The sequence below is a fragment of the Microtus pennsylvanicus genome, chromosome 3 (genome assembly GCF_037038515.1).
Source record: "Microtus pennsylvanicus isolate mMicPen1 chromosome 3, mMicPen1.hap1, whole genome shotgun sequence".
NCBI classification, from domain to species: Eukaryota; Metazoa; Chordata; class Mammalia; order Rodentia; family Cricetidae; genus Microtus; species Microtus pennsylvanicus.
The window spans coordinates 134,487,493-134,506,766 of NC_134581.1; the positions used below are offsets into that span (position 1 = coordinate 134,487,493).

Here is a 19,274-nt window from a genome sequence, read left to right on the forward strand (position 1 = left end):
AGGGTCCCCAAAGCAGGCACCAGAGTCAGAGACAGCCCTTGCTCCCACTATTAGGAGTCCCACAAGAAGACCGAGCTACACAACTGTAACATATACGAAGCATACTTCTTACTCAAATGTATAAACATGCTGGCAGGATATGGATGTTGTATTTATAAATTTTAATCAATTTAGCAGTTGGTTCATTTACTCACAGAATATTTACTGTGTCTGCATACCACATTACTATACAATGTGAGAAGGCTGGAAACAGACTCTTCTCCATGACTTAACTCAGGAAACACAATGTACATGGGCTAAATTGAAATTACCTGGTGTGAATAAGAAGGAATCACAAAACACACAACAAAACTGCTTAGGCGTTTATTAGAGGGGTCGTGTATAGGCCTGGGGAATCGGTGTGGAGAGAGAGAGGAGAGAGGAGAGAGGAGAGAGGAGAGAGGGTGAGAGGGGGAGAGGGTGAGAGGGGGAGAAAGGGGAGAGGGGGAGAGAGGGAGAAAGGGGAGAGGGGAGAGGGGAGAGGGGGAGAGAGAGAGAGAGAGAGAGAGAGAGAGAGAGAGAGAGAGAGAGAGAGAGAGAAGAGAGGACACATCCAGCTTTTTCAAAGTTGCCTAGCACATGCGCACAGGGGGCGTTGACATGGCTAGATCATAAGCAGATGAAGCAGATGATGGGGCTCACGCATGCATGCAAGGGCTTAGCTGAGTCAGAGTGGATGTTACCACGCATGCACGCACATAGGTCACGCGAGGACTCCTTTTACATTCAGGCACTTCTGCCCAGGGACTTGTCTGCACGTGCATGACTCTAGAACTGGGAAGTGCAGCCTTATTTGTGGCTGAACAATTACAAAATGTAAACACACTCTTGTGAGAACACAACAGGGAAGCTGTTCCCACATGGAGACGCTTTATTCAAGTCAGTGCTCTGCAACACTGAAGCCGGCAAACTGTCAATTCTGGTATCTCCTGGCAGCATGAGAATGAAGAAGAGACACATCCTTTGTGTCAGGATCAAAGCTAACAGGCGGGCTCTGCCATGAAGGGCTGGACACAGTCGCCTAGTGGGATGTGGGAGTTCTTTAGCAATTGGAAGAGTGTCCAGAGAGTGAGAGCAGACATGATTAGGACTTGGGCTGCTGATCAAAGAAGAGATAGAAATGGAGGTAAGAAAAAGCTATACTTTTTTTTGAGATAGAACTCAAAAAGGCTGCAGATCTATAAGGGAAGCTCTGTAAGCAACCACATTGAGGGAGATGCTTCTGGGAGGTGCAAGTATGTTATCTCCATAAAGTGACTGTTCTTCCCATCTCCTTACCGTGCCTTCAAGTACATCGGCTTCCTGAGGGGTGTGCCTCTGGACGGAAGATTGGCAGGTTCAATTGGGTTAGTGTTGCCAATTGCCTTGTCAAAGAAAGAAGCACGTTCTACATCTAAGAGCTCTGATCCTTGGCACACTAAGGACTGAGAGGAATGATCTGTACAATAGACATTTCCACCTCAAGGAAACTGGAATGTGCCATTTCTTAAGACCTAGAACTTGTTATATTTGCATATATTTTCTTCTTTTTCCTTTTTTAAACTTCCTTTTTATTTATTTTTTTGTGTTTTTGGCACCAGACATCTCAATCCTATTCATTTCCCATTGATTTTTCTATCTTTGATTTCTTACCTTTGTTCTCCTTGATGATCAATTAAGAAGCATGCTATATTCCCTGGAAACACGGATTAGTGATTGTGTAGTATGTAGCTGTTCCTAATAAAGCTCAGCATAAGAGATGCTCTGGGTTCATAGAGCTTCTCCCATGCCCTTTGGCTCTTTATCCTCCCCAGCCAAAAATTAAAAAGAAAAACAGGTGTACATTTTCCCAACACTAAACTTACTTTTAGAACGTCAAACAGGTATTCCTATTAGGCAGCCTGATTAGAAGCTCATGATTAGTCTATTCTTAAGTGTATGTTCTAGGTGTTTACAGTTTTGGGACAACTAAGGATAAAAAAGTAAACAGAAGAAGTTGAATAATTGTTTAGCCATTTTTCATGGCTCCAAATATCTCATCTATAACAGGATTACACTGGATGCTGACAATTTAACGAGAATAAATAGGCATTGACCCAGCCCCGAAGGATTCATGGTCTAGTGGAGAATAGAGTTATAAACTATGGTACCCCAAGACTCTTCTGTGTGCTGAGATAAAAATCAGAGAAGCGTGGAGAGATAATGAAGCACACGGACGTGTGAGATGCACATTCTGAGCAAGCACACCACTGACAGCCCGGGCCACGTTAAGTGCGTCTTCATCCTTAGGAAGTTTACTTTTCTTTATGTATTCTGTCTTCTTGTCTAACAAGGGAGTAATATTATTCCTATTTGCTTTCTCCTTTTTCTTAGCTCTTCTCTTTTGTCATTTTGTTAAAAATTCCATGCAATGTCTTTCAATCATATTCACTTTCCCTCCTCCAACTTTCCCCCCACACATAAATTGGTACTTTTATTTTCTTCTTTTAATTAAACATTTTTCATATATTTTGATTATGTGTCCCCTCCACCCATAACTCTTCCCAGATCCTCTTACCTTCCTATCTGTACATGCAACTTCTCTCTTAAGAAAACACACACACAACAAAAATCCAAAAAGAGAAACAAAACAGTAAGACAAAAATGTTACAACAAAATAAAGAGGGCACTCATAAACCAAAACTGTGCGGCCACGTTCCTCCTGGACACGAGACCCGCCTTGAGTGCAATTGACATGCCACTGACTCTCCACTGGGAGAAAACTGATTTTCCCTTTGCCACCAGGTATCAGTTGCAAATAGCTTCTTGGTTGGGGGTGAAACCTGTGTCCGTTTCCCCCTCTTAGTGCTGGGACTCAATCTGAACTGAATGTGGCCAGGTCCTGTGTTCCTTGTCGCAGTCTCTGTAAGTTTATCTTATTTGTTTTCTATTTAACTGCATCTTGGGTCCATTGTAATTAACGCAGACAAACTAATGTATCATGACAACAGTGAGACATTCTTACTAGATATTTCTTTAATAGCTGTCTGGAAGGATTTCCTACAGGAAGGTACCTCTGAGATGACTCAGGGAATAATAATGAAGAACATTTCCAGACTAGGGTGACTGTGCTTTCAAGAAAGAACATTGTGGGAACACATCAGGATAAAGATGACTGGGAAATAGAAATAGCTATTTCTATTTCCAGAACTCATATCTTCTGGTGGAAGGTAGAAGATGCATTATTGATGGGGAAGATAACGTTGGAAGACACACAGAGGCTAGGTGATGCTTAGTTCTTTGTGACATGCAGAGAGATTTGGGCTTGAACCACGATATGATACAGAAATGGAGAGATATATTCACTGGAGTCGTGTGGAAAAGTTATATTCAGGCAATTGCACAATGAGACAGGAAGAAATGGGCAACCAGGAAAGCAGTTCAAAGGCAGCCGTAACAGTTCAGGTAATGAATAGTAATGTTCTGAATGCTTTAGCTATGGGAGGAGGGAAAGTCAAGATACTAAAGATGTTAGACAGTACACTATTTGGGATTTAGTAATTCATTGCACTTGTCAGGTGATTAAGAACTGAAAGTGTAGGCTGACTCAGAGAAATGTCTGCAATATGAAAGAAAAGGATTCTTCCAGACAACTTAATGGGTGACAGTTCCAATTACTGCTGTCATTTGTTTGCACCATACTTATCCCCAGATGAATAACCATTTTTCTCATTGTACAAGAATGTAACTGATTGAAGCCAGGCTAGCACGTTATTGATTCTTAAAGGACAGTAGTTAATGCTGGGCTTAGCAATTCACGAAAGTTAATGCAAGAAACTGAGACAAATTTCAACCAACAATTACAATGAAGTGAGAGGAAGCTGGTTGAAGGGAATCTGCCTCCAGAATGGACTTCAAGTTCATCTTTACATTCAGAGATTCATTGCTTTGTGGCCTTTTCAGTAAGAGACTTTAATCCTACATGCAACCAGCATTATGGAATTTAGTTAGTTCGTTTCGTTAATTCCAGAATGGAGAAGTTCATTTATACAGCTACCACTTGCTACATGTGCTTTGAAGCAGAACACTAAAAGATAGCATACTCAGCTTTGTATGAAAAACCTTAACATCAGGCTGGGAAAGCCTCCAACCATCCCAGAGGAGTGACCTGTGATTACAGTTTTGACGAGTTTAAGTCTCTGCCTGTGCTAATCTTCTTCTATGCACATTTGTTCTTCTTTTTAGAAAACTTGTCACTATTGAATTACTATCAGGGAATCAACCATCTAGAACCAGTGAGTATGTCATTTGATTTGGGGGTAGAGGGGTAGAGGGAAAGTGGTGTTAACCTACCCTTAAGTTTAGATATAGCTTGCTTTAAGGGGCATCCAAAGTAAAATTTTGAATCTACAAAAATGCTGTGAGATGCTAAGAGATATAATTTGAAAATAGCATCAAAGGAAAAGAGTAAAATAAAATGATAAGAGTACTGAAGATTGTAGGTATAACTGAGGTAAAGTTAATTAAGAAGAAAGATTGCATAATAAATTATAACAAGCTCTAGTATTATAGAATATATGAAAATCAAAAAATCTTATTTATTGTAAGAAAAGTTGACTAGAAATATGCCAAGCTAAGGCCAGGCATTCATAAGTAGTAATAAGTCTCTGTGTGAATTTATTTGGGAGTTAGGTGGTAGCTTCCCCCCCCACACACACAAAAAAAGAATAAAGAGTAAACAACAAACAGCAACAGATCTTACTGCTGAAGACATCACATACTGGAAAAGTCAAGTTGATATCAGCCTGGAAATTTCCTATGCACTGGTTAGTTTTAGAGGTGCTGGAATGCTCTATTTATGACAGTTGGAAAAAATATTAAATAATCATACCTACCTGTGAGCCTTGTCAGCTGCAGTAATAACAAGCCTAACAGTATATGCCCAGTGGTGCAATAGTGGCACAAAATATCATGTGTGTAACCAACCACTTCATGATTTGATTCAAGGTCTGATCCATGAATGGAACCCATGCCTGGAACCATTACCTGGGCCAAGAACCCATGACTAAATGGGTCCAAAGTCAAGGGAAAACCCAATGCTATTATTCTGCAAATAGTAGTAAACTAAGGTTTCATACCCATAGACTAGAGCATCTTTCAACCTTCAAAGAGAATCTTTTTTCAGCAGATAGTAGTTAACACAACGACCCACAATTGGGCATCCTGTGGAGAGTAAGAAAGTGTGACATTCTCAGTTTTACATGTGATGTCTGGATCACAACCCCTTCCCCAAAGCTCAGGTATTATAGTAGAAGAGGGGTGGAAAGATTGTAAGAGTCAGAGGCAGTAGCCACCTGCAGAGAAACACTATTTGTTTTATATGTCAGGGCCATTTCACACAGGAACTCAAAGCAAGTGTGACTACATCATGCATGAGAAGTGTACCAAACCAAGCCAGCCTAAATCCCAACATGGACTGGGAAGGGGCTCATGCAGTCCCACAGTCCTAGCTGAACAGTAACTGGTAATTGATGGTTGCTATAGGAGGAAGAATAAGTTTTCTTTTGGGATGTGGCCTCTACATGGCTCCAATAAATAAATGGTCCTACACCAATGCACTTAAGCGCTGCATGAACTGGACTTAGTTGGATTTATAAAGGAAAGAAAAACTTATAAAAAGTTATGAAGGAAAAGTGGCGATGATAGGGGAAGATTGTAGGGAAGAAAATAGGGTGTGGGTTTGATCAAAATCTTATGTGTGTTAAGCGTATCAATAAAAAGAAAATCAGGAAGAGATGTGTGGAAATTACTTTCACACATAATGTTATTTAACTCTTAATTGTTTTTTTTGGGGGGGGGGTTGTACCTGTTTGCACCATGGTGTAATGATTACTGCTCTGAACTTGGATTGTTAATTTCATGGCTGGAAAGTGAGAAGGAGAGCATCTCAATATAGTAGAAATATTTTCTAAAGATTTTATTTTTATTTGTGAGTTTTGTTTGTGTGCACACGCACGTGTGTGTAAGCACATAGCCACACTATCATGTCTGCATACTCTCAAAAGCAAGAAAAGAGTATCAGACCTCTGGACTGTAGTTGCAAGTGATTCTGAGCTGCAGGAAGGGGGAACTGAACTTGGGTCATACAGAAGGACGAGACGTGTGCTCAGCCACTGAGGCATCTTCAGTCCCTTGTTTGAAATATGTCATATAGGGCAATCCCAAAGAATAACAACTCAGTTACTTTATTAAAGAATATGCTCTGCCGATGTTCTCTTATCTCTGAACCTTTACACATTCCTTGCTTTTGCCTCTATGTGGGGGCACTCTTAACCCTTGGAGTGGAGGGAAGAATCTTACAAAATTAAGGGATGAAAGACTTGCCTCATTGCATGTATTCTAATGATTATTGGTGGAAATTTTACTGTTCTTGAATATGTTAGCAATTTAATATATTATTGCTGTAATAAGGAAGATCAAAACTTCTGTTATTGATAATAACTGATACATATTGAACATCTACTAGGTATGAGATATTCACATGAACTCTTTATACATTACACTAGTTATCAAAAATTCATTATGAGTCAGGCAATGGTGGCGCATGCCTTTAATCTTAGCACTTGGGAGCCAGGGGCAGGTGGATCTCAGTGAGTTTGAGGCCAGCCTGGTCTATAAAGCAAGTTCCAGGATAACCAGGACTGCTACACAAAGAAACCCTCTCTCTAGCACAACCCCCTCAAAAACCAAAACTTCATTATGAGCTGTCAGCATGATTCATTGTTTCAGATGTGCATCTTTTCCATACCTTAACTTATTAGCATTTTCACCAGCCTCACACTAAATAGCACCCTGCAACTATATTAAAAAACATGTTCCTTTTATGATACTTAAAGTTGCACCATGTACAAATGATAACATCTTAGATTATATAAAACACACGATAGTTAATTTCACAAGTGAAGAGTTAGTGAGATTAGCAGCGTTCACAGGGCCATATTAAAGGGAAGTGAGAGACTCCGTTACCCCTACTACTGGAGAATACTGTTCTCTGCCATCTCGTTGTATATCAACTATCTATGCCATCTTGGATTAGCGCGAATTTTCTGTGTTTTTTTAATAGGTAATGATTTTGATAATCTTCCTTCCATCAGATTGGGAATGTCTTATCCTGTTAATTATACCAATAGCAAAGGTGCATTGAGTGCCTGTGTATATTGGCTTTGTAAGAACACATACTAAAGAGGTTTCTCAGCAGGAAATAAAATGCCCCTTCCCACATAGATCAATGGTTTATGTCATTTAGCTGGAAATGCATTTTCCCCTTTTTCTTTGAGGTACCTATGATTTTTAAAAGCTAAATAAGACTATCGATTGTCAGCTTTCTGGCGCAGGGACTTCAGACTAGGAATGCAGTCCTCAGGACAGAGAGCACCCCTTTCTCCAGGGCTCTGAGAGGACAGAAGTCCAATACTGGCAATGGCTGGCATTCAGTTGCAGAACTGTGTGTGCAATAAATTTAGTAGAAAGTTACTTTCCTTCTGGACAAAGTCAATTAGCTAACAGATGGTCAGCGAATTACCAAGCAAATTGAGAATGGGCTAGGATGAGCTACAGGTGACAGATTGCGCTGTCAAGTCATCTCACCTGAAATGTGCAGTTTATCTCGAGAATTTATACATAAGGGTTTATATTGCTTGCTTACATAAAATAGGCTTCTTTTGGGTTTGCAAACCCTTAGTAGACTGCATGGAATGGAACTCACAAAGGCCTGACTGATAAAACACTTGTTCACTCTCCTTTCGACTTGGGGAGTCAGGTTCGGGAGAAGGTTTAATTTCAATTATAGTTCCCTGACATCTGCAAGGACAGAAAGTTAGCCAGGAGAGAGTTGAGTAAGTGCTGGGCGCATTGTTTAGTGATGCAGGCTCATTCGATCACAATGGTCCTATCAGTCCGTGTTTATATAGTCGCGATTTTATGCTTCTGTAAGTGTGTCTGCTATTACTCCCTGCCAGCCGTGTGTGAATATTTAAAATCCAAACAGCTGCTGCTTTGTTGAAGAGATGGCGGCAAGTTGATCCACAGAGTATAAAACCAGCAGCGATGTGTTCTGAATTAATATTCCACGAACAACAACTGCCGTGTCACTGCCAAGATTGTAAATTTGAAACTTTCTGAGACTTCTGCTTTCAATTTCCTAACAAGCTTAGTGTCGCTGGAATGTGGGACCCATGGATTAGACTATCTCCAGGAAATCCCACGCAGGGCGTGGAAGCTAGAGCAACTACAGGAGCCCTGGTGCCGGAGATAAGACTTATCCCGCAGTTCTTGCCTCACAGTTGAATCTAGTACGCGCGACCTCTGGGACTTAAGTTTCTTTCTCTTTTCTTTCTTTTTTTTGTTTTTTTTGTTTGTTTGTTTGTCTTGTTTTTCGAGACAGGGTTTCTCTGTAGCTTTGGAGCCTGTCCTGGAACTTGCTCTATGTCTGTATATTGTTACGGACAAAGAGGGAAAGCTGATGGAGGAAGATCATTGGCTAATAAAGGAACTGCCTTGGCCCATCTCATTGGTTAGGAGATAGGTGGGAGGAGTAGACAGAACAAAACGCTGGGAGGAAGAGGAAGTGAGGTCAGACTCGACAGCTCTCCGCTGGGGAGCAGAAGCCTCAGAGAGACGCCATGCTACCTGCTCCAGGGAAGACCCACGCTATGAAGCTCCGACCCAGGATGGACTTAGGCTAGAATCTTCCCGGTAAGACCGGTGCTATACAGATGATAAGAAATGGGCTAGTCCAGGTGGGAGAGTTAGCCTAGAAGATGCTAGGTAGAAATGAGCCAAGCAGTGTTTAAATGAATACAGTGTCCGTGTAATGATTTTGGGTAAAGCTAGCCGGGCAGGTGGCTGGGGTGTTGGGGATGCAGCCCCTCCGCTCCTTATTACTACAGAAAGCTATTGAGAATTTCTCTCATTCTCCCGTTCTGACCAAGTAAGCAAATGAACTCTTGTTCTACCGTGTCCTGTCTGAGTTTTAGTGGATTGTTGATCAACGAACCTTCCGTTCTTACAAAATCATGGCGAATGCCTGAGGATGGAGCTCTGCCTTCTACCAGTTAATATCACATCGTGGTTCTTTGCTTTATCATCCTAAAAGATAAAGGTGTCTTAATGTTTTGCTGTTTTGAACAAATGACTTAATATACAACTAGTGTATTTGGAAGGGGAGTGTAACTACAATTTTAGGGTGAAGCCCTCAGCCATGGAAGCCCCAGTAGCTAAGTTCTACCAGCTGTTCCAATGTGTCAAGCAAGGGATGAGTCATGATGAAAAAGAGAGAGGAGATGTAATTCTTGTGGCTACACTGGGAAGAATATAGGGGTCTAGTGACCCCCATGTCTGCCTTTAGGGTACCAATGTGAGGTTTCGGTAGCAATAGAAAGGAACCGGGCAAAGGACATAATCAAGCTGCCACAGACAGGGTAAGTCATATTGATTGTTGTTTCAGTTCCTTCTGCAGGGTTTGCAAAGAAGGTCCTTATTGTTATCCCTTGAGGCAACAAGCAGAATTGATTGTTGGAGATGGAGATGATCCCTTCTGCTCAGGTGCAATTGCCCTCATCTGGAAGACGGCATAGCCTTTAAAGTTTTGCTCTTTCTGGAATCCAGAATGACTGCAGGATGACACTGACCTATCCTTGTGCCTTCTTCAGTCCTGAAGGTCTAGGTTAAAAGTTATTATTTTATTTTATTCTTATTAAGAATAAAATTAATATTATTATTTTGTTCTTATTAAGAACAATTTGTTTCTCAGTGCCTGTCATGATTGTTTATTGAAAAGGACACTTGCAGCCGAAACCATACACAGAAAGGAATTCTGTGTTGTGTGAGTTTTCTTTTTCCAATCAGAGTCAAAAGATTTTTGTGCTTCAGAAAACATTCTGTGGTTTATTTTGTTTTTGGTAATTTTTAAAAATTTTGTGTGTATGGTTGTTTTGGTTCCACACGCATCTGTGAGTATTTCCATGCGCACACATCTTCAGGCACCACGGACAGAATTGGATTACCGAGTCATTGTTCCAAATCCCTTCTCTGGTTTATTTTAGATGACAAAAGGTAATCACATTATTCAACTCTAGGCTCTTCTCTGTATTGGAAGATCCAATTTCAAACTTATTTGGCACCATAATGGGCTAACCCTTTCTGTGTCGCTGATGATCTAACTGACCTCCCATCCCTGCTTAGTTTTTCGTGACTTAGGTCGTTATGAACTTGCTATCTAAGCCCTTAGGACGGCCAGAGCTTTGGCAACACGGCTAGTAAGAGTTTGAATGACAGACCTTCAGTGTGGTTCCTGTACAGGATATAGAATTCTCTAAATTACTCTGTAAGAAGGTGGCACTGCACTTGAGTCTGTGAAGGGAAAAGCACATGCCTTAGCGGACAACTGAAATGAGAAACGCACAGACTGGACAATTTTAAGGGTTTTACTCTAGGTGAGACTTCACTACCCAACTAAGGTGCATTAGCATATCAGAAAAGGAGTGAGGAAAATATTGAGAACAATGAGAACAATGCTAGACAATTTGATACACTTCTTAAAGAAAAATATGTACACTATTTATATTTGCATATATATTTGTATATATATTAGATAGTAGGCAAAGTATCTACTTATATCACTAATTCTCTGAAATGGAAGACCATATAACACTCCCAGTTATTCAAACTCAAACTTAGAGTAATGACTTTGTCTTCCCTTTATTTTCCAGCTTTCAAGCTATTCTGTAGCAAACATATCACCTTTTCATATTCTGTTCACTGTGGCCACCTTGTCCTAAACTTGAATCGGCTCTTTACTAGATCATTGTCTTCATCTTTCCACTACTATCTGAAATATTTTATTTTCCATACTGTATCTAAAGCTGCCCTGCAAATTAAAGCCACAGTTATTTTTGATAAAATTCTGTACTACGAATTCCTCAACTATAATTCAGATTTAGTTTTTTCTACCACTCTCCCATACCCTTTCAGTCTAATTGTCATGATAAAAAACTATCCACTGCTTCAGAAACAAGTGCACTTTACATACTCTTTCCCTCCAATATTTTTCTACACATACCTTCCTTTTATTTCATTCAGGGCCTTGCTCCATTGTCACCTGCATGGAGACTGTCACTGAATGCCTTATCTAAACACTACAGCTGTTTTTTCTCTGTTCCCCTTTGTTATTCAATTTTTAAAATAGTAATATTATTTACATATTTTGCTGATCTCCCCTTTCCATCTCTCTCCCTCCTTTGTTTATTCCTTGTCCTTGATCAGAAAGTAAACTCCAAAAAGAAAGAAACTTTGAGTTTATCAGAGAACAGCTAAGCTGTTGCAAGCTATTAGGAAGAGTATAAAGAGGAAGAAATCCCGTATAAGTGGGGCAGAAAGGGAGGAATAAAAAGATGCTTTACTATGAGTCTGTACTGTGTTTTGCAGGCAGTTCTGAAGTATGCTATGTGTGGACATGTGCATATGCTCAGATATTTCAACCCAGTTACCTCTACCTATTACTGAAACCATAGGTATGGTCCCCATAGACTTGAATGCTTGAATGCTTGGCCTATAGGGAGTGGCACTATTAAACGGTGTTGCTTTGTTGGAGTAGGTGCTGCCTTGTTGGAGGAAGTCACTATGGGGGCTGACTTTGAGGTCTCATATATGCTCAAGCTACACCTGGTGTGGGATAGTTCACTTTCTGCTGCTTGTGGATCAAGATGTAGAACTCTCAGCTCCTTCTCCAGTACCATGTCTGTCTGCATACTTCTGCCTTGATGGTAATAGACTAAACTTCTCAAACTGTAAGCCTGTCCCAATTAAATGTTTTTATAAGAGTTGCCATTGTCATGATGTCTCTTCACAACAGTAGAAATCCTAACTAAGACACTCATTATAACTGTAGTTTGTATATGGCACTAGAGGACAGCATTTATAACAATATTTTTTCTTTAAAAGCAACCATGTAATTTTTTTTTTTTTTTGGTTTTTCGAGACAGGGTTTCTCTGTAGCTTTGGTGCCCGTCCCGGAACTAGCTTTTGTAGTCCAGGCTGGCCTCGAACTCCCAGAGATCCGCCTACCTCTGCCTCCTGAGTGATGGGATTAAAGGCATGTGCTACTACCGCCTGGCCGCAACCATGTAATTTTAATTTCAAAATCATGCAGATGCTGGGAAGCCAGAACAGGAGTAAACAGTTCTAGACAGCACAGGCCTATTAATAATTGAAAGCCTCTTTTGCTGTGTTTGACCTTCTTGCATACTTTTCCTGCAGTTAAGATACTATCGCTTACTGTTAAGAAGTAGCTAGTACCTGGGGCACAATAATTTTGCCTTTCAACTCTGGCTTTCTTCCTTACCCATGATTTCTGATTCTTGAGAATACCTATCTCTTCTTACCTTGACATTTTTAGAAAATGACGAGAATTGAATTCAGACTCATTCTCAATTGCTACAAGCTCTGTTCTTTGGTGTTTTAAGCATTATCTTACCAGATACTCCCAAATTTGTTTAGAAAACCTACTGATTTAGTCTGGAAATGCCAATCATGGCAAACAATAACGGTTTATTCTGAGGATGCAGGATTGATTAGTTTTTCTGGCATTATGTTTTAGTAATCCTTGTTCCATATTTATTCATCATTAATAAAATGCCAACATGGACCTAAAAACATCTGGGATAAAATAATAGTGGAAAGTAGAGGTTAGAGGTAAGTGGGAGCACAGGACAGAATAAGTCGGTCTTATTAAACGGCCATGTTCCAATCTCCAATTGCAAGCCTGTAAAATACAAAAGTCTGCAGGGACAACTAGCACATTGGAGAAACAATGGCAAGAGAAAAGAAACAAGCACCGTTCAAGGGATCTTAGAAGAGGACATAAAATGAACAAGAAATATTTCCATTTCTTTTCAAGGCAAAAGGACTATTAACTTGACAAATGGCTAGTGCACAGCTGTGCTGTTGATCACACGTATTTATAGTGTCTGAAAGATGTGGGATGACAAAGAGAAATAGGCAAGTTTGGAGCTCTGGTTAGCAAAACAGAGAGGAAACTAAATGAAAAATTGACGTGAAACTTTCCGGAATAATGAGGAGTAAAGAACCACTAGCCCTTTGACATTCCCGAACTCCACCGTTTTTGAATGTTAAAATTAAGAGTTAAAGTTAAGAATACTGCTAGCATTGATCATTTCCAGTGGATCATTCCTAATTCTAAGAACTGAAGTCCATTAGAAAGCATCATGCCAAATGCTTCTGATGAATATTTCTGCAAACTTAAAATATCTTTCTTTAGGCTTGAGTTAGGGGAGATAAGATAAGAGAAAATGGGTTAGAGGATCCTAGAAATGGGGAAATTAATAGTGCTAGCCTGTGTCAAGTTCTGAGACAGAAATGAGTACAGACACACAGCGGATAGACCATACATCGCAGGAAATCGTATCACATCATTAGCATAAAAAGAATTCCAGAAGGAGAGGAAGGGGACTTAATGTTGACTTGTATTCTTTAGTAGCATAGATATAGTCCAGAAACTTCTCAGCAAGATCCTTGATTATGCCCTGACATTTTATATGGTCTCATGTAATTTTCAATCGCCATTACTCATGGGCTCAGGATATGATGGAGGACCTCTCTCCTTTGCAAAGATGAGGAAAGATCTCACTCTTCATGGGATGGCTGAATGAACATGTCATCTACATAATGTTGCTGTTTTCCTCAATTAAACACAGAGTGCTCCATAAATGGTGTGACGATTTACATTACTATTTATTTCAATATAATTGTATTGTACTCACTTATATTTTATTTGTTCTTAGGAAAAAAATTACCAGAGGAAGCATTATTTAAGTGGGGAATGCAAGAGTAGGCGGAAACCAAACTTTCTAGGGTCTTGTAAGTGGGGTGAGTTACTATAGAAACACTAAGAAGCAGGTAGCAAAACAGGGTTGTATTAAGGGAAATGACTAGGCAGTAAATAGGAAGGAGCCGTGGAACACTTGGTTAGCTTTAGGAACATAACATGAAGTGAGTGGGTGCGTGTCAAATGTTGTTCAGTCTGCGGGAGTTTCAGGTAATCTTTCGGCTGGCACTAAAGCCCACAGGAAAGGGTGGTCTCCATTGGTACAGTGGAGAAGGATCCATCTGGGGTGTGGCATGTGCGTGGTCTTCCCCTGCGCTGCTGGAGCCTTCCCAAAGACCTAAAAGCAGCAGAGTTAGGTGACTGTGTACTAAACCCCTAAAGTTATGAGGACTACGAATTTTCTTCAACATCATTTATCTGAGGGAGCTGCCACAGCGCAGGGAATCCTAGCACAGAACAAAAGGCAAAAAGCAAACATTCATTAGCAAGCCACATTGATCAGTTCAAAAAACTAAAGTATTTTAGAATCAGAATGAGATCTGCTTCGATCTTCTGTAGTTGCGTACACAGTATTTAAAATGTTTTTTTTCCATGAGAAAAATATTTTTGTTATATTTAAATATGTTTATTTGTGCACATTCCCTCCCCCCAGTAGATGAATAATAAGGGCTGTCTCTTCTTGTTTTTTTAAAATCATTTATTTAGTTTTTGAGATTATAGCATAATTGTCATTTCTCTCTTTCCTCTCCTCTTTTTAAACCCTCCCATTTACTGTACCTTACTCTCTTTTGAATTCATGGTATGTTTATTCATAGATTGTTGTTACTACACATATCTATATGTATATACATATATATTCCTAAATACATAAATGGACTCTGCTCAATGGGCACAATGTTACTTGTATACATGGTTACAAGGCTGGTCATTGAGTATTGGATAACCAATTGGTGTGCTCTTCTTTTCTAAAAACTGTTTCTCCTGTTCTCAGCACTCCTTAATTGTTTGCAGTACTTTGTGTAGATTTGAGATCTCGTGGGCTCTTCCAAATTTGCTTTATGTCGGTTGTCCTTTTCTCAGCTCATGTTGAGATAGTCATAGCGATGAGATGCTCCGAGTGTAGCTTCTGACATTGCTATGAGACACAATCTAAAATATAGAATGCTTCATGGACTTGCATGTCATCATTGCAAAGGGGTCATGCTAATCTTCTCTATACTGCTCCAATATTAATTAGTACATGCACCGCTGAAGTGAGCCGAAAATATCTTTAGAATTACAGTGATCTGCTCACTGACAGGGTCTCCACTAAAATAATATCCGACTCATTTTTTTCTGTAGTAGTTAGTGGTTGGTAAATTACTATCAACGCATATCTGTAGTCTAAATACTATTTTTACAATAAATACTGTGTATTTAAAATGCTAATAATGCTGGAGCTGGAGAGATGGCACAGCAGTTAAGAGCACTGGCTGCTCTTCCAGAGATCCTGGATTCAGGTCTCAGCCCCCACACAGTGTCTTTCAACTGTCCCTCACTCCAGTTCCAAGGAATGTGATATCTTCTTTTGGCTCTGTGGGCACTAAGCATGCACATGTCACACAAACATCCATTTAGGCATGACACTCATACATATGATGTAAAATAAATAAATCTAAAAATTTTAATAGTGAGGTGGGATGAAGGTTCAATGGTTAAAACCTACCCATGCAAGCAAGAGGATTTGAGATCAGATACCCAGAACCCACATGAATGTTGGTCATGTGTCTTTAATTCCAACATACAGAAGACAGATACAGATGACCCCCCAGAACAAGCTGGCTGGAAAACTCTTAAAGACCTTGCCTCAGTGAATGGTTGTTAATCTAGGCCTCCATGTGTAGGAACCTTTACACTCCTGTGCATTCACACACCAGTGACCACAGATACACACAGCCCATCACACACATGTGCATATGAGCGAAAGAAAATGTTAATACTTTCTGACTCAATAATGCCACCGTCATGCGAACTTCCAAAGAAATACTTATTTCTAAGAAATGAAAACCAACCTGTGGTTGGTAGTTAGACAGCAAGATTACTGTAATAACATAATTTTATAAACAACAGCATACCCAACCAAGGTGAGTTAGAAGCTATTATAAATTTATTATTACCAATGTCATTATCATAGCTATTAATAATAGTGTAGAATGGTAATTATTACCATGTAATTTGCTAAAAATAGAGAATAACTGCAACGGTATGTTTAATGGCTTAAAATGAAAGGGTCAATTATAGATGAGATGAAGATTACAATAGTGAGCTGAGATCGCTATGTCAATCAATCACTGAGAGCAACTCTTCCTTGGATGTAGGAGCGGATTCAGGCATGGCACACTGCCAGAGAACAGAGCAGGTTTGAGAAGGATTTGGGGAGAATAGCTTAACCAAAGAAGCAGTTGTTCCTATGCCAAAAGTCATAATCATGTCAAACTGCTGACGCGATGCCAAATGGAGCACTTGCTAAGATGGATGTACGTTCCCCCATGGCAGTGTTTACCAGGCATAGCAGAATGGACAAAGGACCCCACGAGTCAGCAGAAAAGAACATGAAGTCGCTCCAAGGTGAAGGAGAAATTTTCATGCCACAGTGTCATTACTGTACACAGAATGTGCAAGAGAAAGGAAATTATTTAGGACAGACCATCAAAGCTGGGACTGGAGTCTCTAATTTCTCATAAAGCAAAAATTAAGGCACTTTGTTACTTTCATATGTTCTCTGAGCATTTATTTGCAGAACCTTTTATTAGGTGCTTCTCAAGAGTTGTATCATCTGATTCTCATAGTAATGTTACTCATTTGTTCAGTGGGTAACCCAAAGGTAATTATCGTTCTCACATGATAGACTTGAAATGACAGTAAGAAATGCTGGAGGACATCCTCAATTATAAAAACAACTGTATGCCAGAGTGTAGCAATATGAGTGGCGGGCTGCATCCCCGGCACCCGGCTGCCCACATGGCTAGCTTTACCCGAAATAATTACATAGAAACTGTATTCTTTTAAACACCGCTTGGCCCATTATATCTAGCCTTTTCTCTGTTAACTCTCGCACCTGGACTAGCCCATTTCTTATAATCTGTGTAGCCCACGAGCTGGCTTACCAGGAATGATCTTAACCTGCGTCTGTCTGGAGTAGGAGAATCATGGGGACTCCTTGACTCAGCTTCTTTCTCCCAGCATTCTGTTCTGTTTACTCCACCCACCTATGTTTTAACCTATGAGGGCCAAGCAGTTTCTTTATTGCTTAACCAATGAAATCAACAGATTGATATATGACACTCCCTCATCACTTCCCCCTTTTTCTGTTTAAACAAAAAACGGAAGGCTTTAACTTTAACATAGCAAAATTGCATATAGCAAAACAGTTATCAAGCAAGAATTACAGTTACAATACTTACATCTATTTTATATTTTATCATAACTAAGGAAAACTATAACTATTTAATCATTTTTCAACTCCATCAAAGACTCCAGAAGGATATAAGACTACCTAAGTAAACAAGAAATAAGAAAACTCTAGAAATGACAGAGACATCTCGCTGCCTATACAGTCGCCCAAAGTTCCTCTGTACCATTGGGGCATCCATCTTCAGCCTTCAGGCCCATAGTATCCAGCAGACATTTTCATCAAGCAGGAAATTCCAAAGACAGTTCAGTCACTTTCTGCTGTATCCTGCAGAATGTCTCGCAGACTCTTTCATGAGTCAGGAACCCCGAAAGACCATCTCACCTTTAGGCAAGTTCAGCAGTCCTCTCTCTGTGGGTTCTTTGTGTCCAGTTCATGCATCAGTCCAGGTAAGAGCAGTTTCTTGCCCAAATGGCTATCAAACTCCATAAGGATCCTCTTCGATGCCCATCTTCCTCTTGAAGTAGATTGGTGCTGCCAGGAGCAGAGTGTCTCATTGTCATGAAAAGTCCTAAGTTATTACAACATTAAATGCCATATTCTGCAGTCTTTGAAAGATATGAAGAATGTCTATCTAACTGAAATGTATCTCTATATATCTAGAAAATCTAACTAACATGACTACAAGCTTGGCTATTATTTATGATTATCCATCAACAACCTATATTTCTTAATTATACAGTACATTTTTAATGAACTACACAATCACAATACCTTAATCAAGATCAGAAATACAATACATATAACAAAATTGACTGTAAAATCCATACCAATGCAAATTATTCATACCTATATCATTTCCCCCTTTAAATGTAAAAGAACATTTATAAACATTATTTTGGGAACATGGGCGCAGTTTTTTCTCTCCAAACTGCTTCCTGCTGAATGGGGGCGCTGTTAATCAGATCATTTAGGGTGTAACCTGTGTGCCAGGTTTATCTCAGTTGGCAGTTGAGTGAAGTTATTTTTTGAGGGTGTTCACAGGAACTTTTTGGGAGGTTGTGGTCTATCATACCATATTGGGATAGATGCAATCCACAGGGTCTGGTCCTCTGTGAAAACAAAAGGAGACCCTTTCCAAAGCATCATATCCTTAGACCCAAATTCTGAAGTCATACCCTCATGATATCCATTTTGGTTCCACTTGGCAGCCCATATAATGAAATGTCTCTCTGTACTTAGCTCCTTCACAGTCAAAAATTTTAAGGAAAACACAATGTACATAATCCAGACTCTCTGTGAATTTTCCGTTTTTACGTGGCTTATTTTTACTTTATTTTTCTTAATCTCTTAACTATCTGTACTCTGTCTCTTTAAAGACTTTACTTTTTTTTTAAACCATCAACTTTATTCTCTATATTCTTTTTCTTCTCTCTCTCAAGCCTAAGTACATTCATCCAACAGTGTGACTCATTTAGTGGTCTGAATCTGTCCTATTGTGAATCTGCAATTTTTTACTATCCAGGAGCACTTTTGATTTGTGCCTTTAAATCACTAGGCTCTTAAGAATCTAAGCTGTGACATTCCTAGGTCAAAAACAGGTACTGCCTGCTGGCCCCGCCCAGTCCAACATGGCGGAGCCGCTTGTGCCTCTGATCCTTGCACATTGCACCACTAGCATGGTGGAGCTGCTTGTGCCTCTGAGCTGCGGCACGCAATGTCCCCCTTTTAGGCACACAGCAGTCTAGTTGCCATCAAACAAATTGTAGCACTTTACTCCAAATGCTCCATTCAAAAGTTCTGTCTCCCGCAGGAGACAGATCACAATGGCGGCACAGCCCAGAAAGCCGGCATTTTAAAACAGCCAGTTTTTTCCTGCTGCTGAGTCAGGAAAATTTCAAAATGGAGGACATACCATTTTGTGCTAGCTCTGGGGCCGCCAGGTGGGAATGGCACTCAGCACTTTAATTTTGAGACTGAGCG

The 19,274-nt window shown here is 40.0% G+C and overlaps 1 non-coding gene across 1 annotated transcript; it reads right to left on the reverse strand.

Moving 5' to 3' along the window:
• Positions 1 to 15,050: 15,050 nt before the first annotated feature.
• LOC142847397 (U6 spliceosomal RNA) lies at positions 15,051 to 15,155 on the reverse strand. The gene has a single exon (XR_012910162.1). It is a non-coding gene; the product is annotated as a U6 spliceosomal RNA (small nuclear RNA).
• Between the last annotated feature and the right edge of the window lie 4,119 nt (positions 15,156 to 19,274).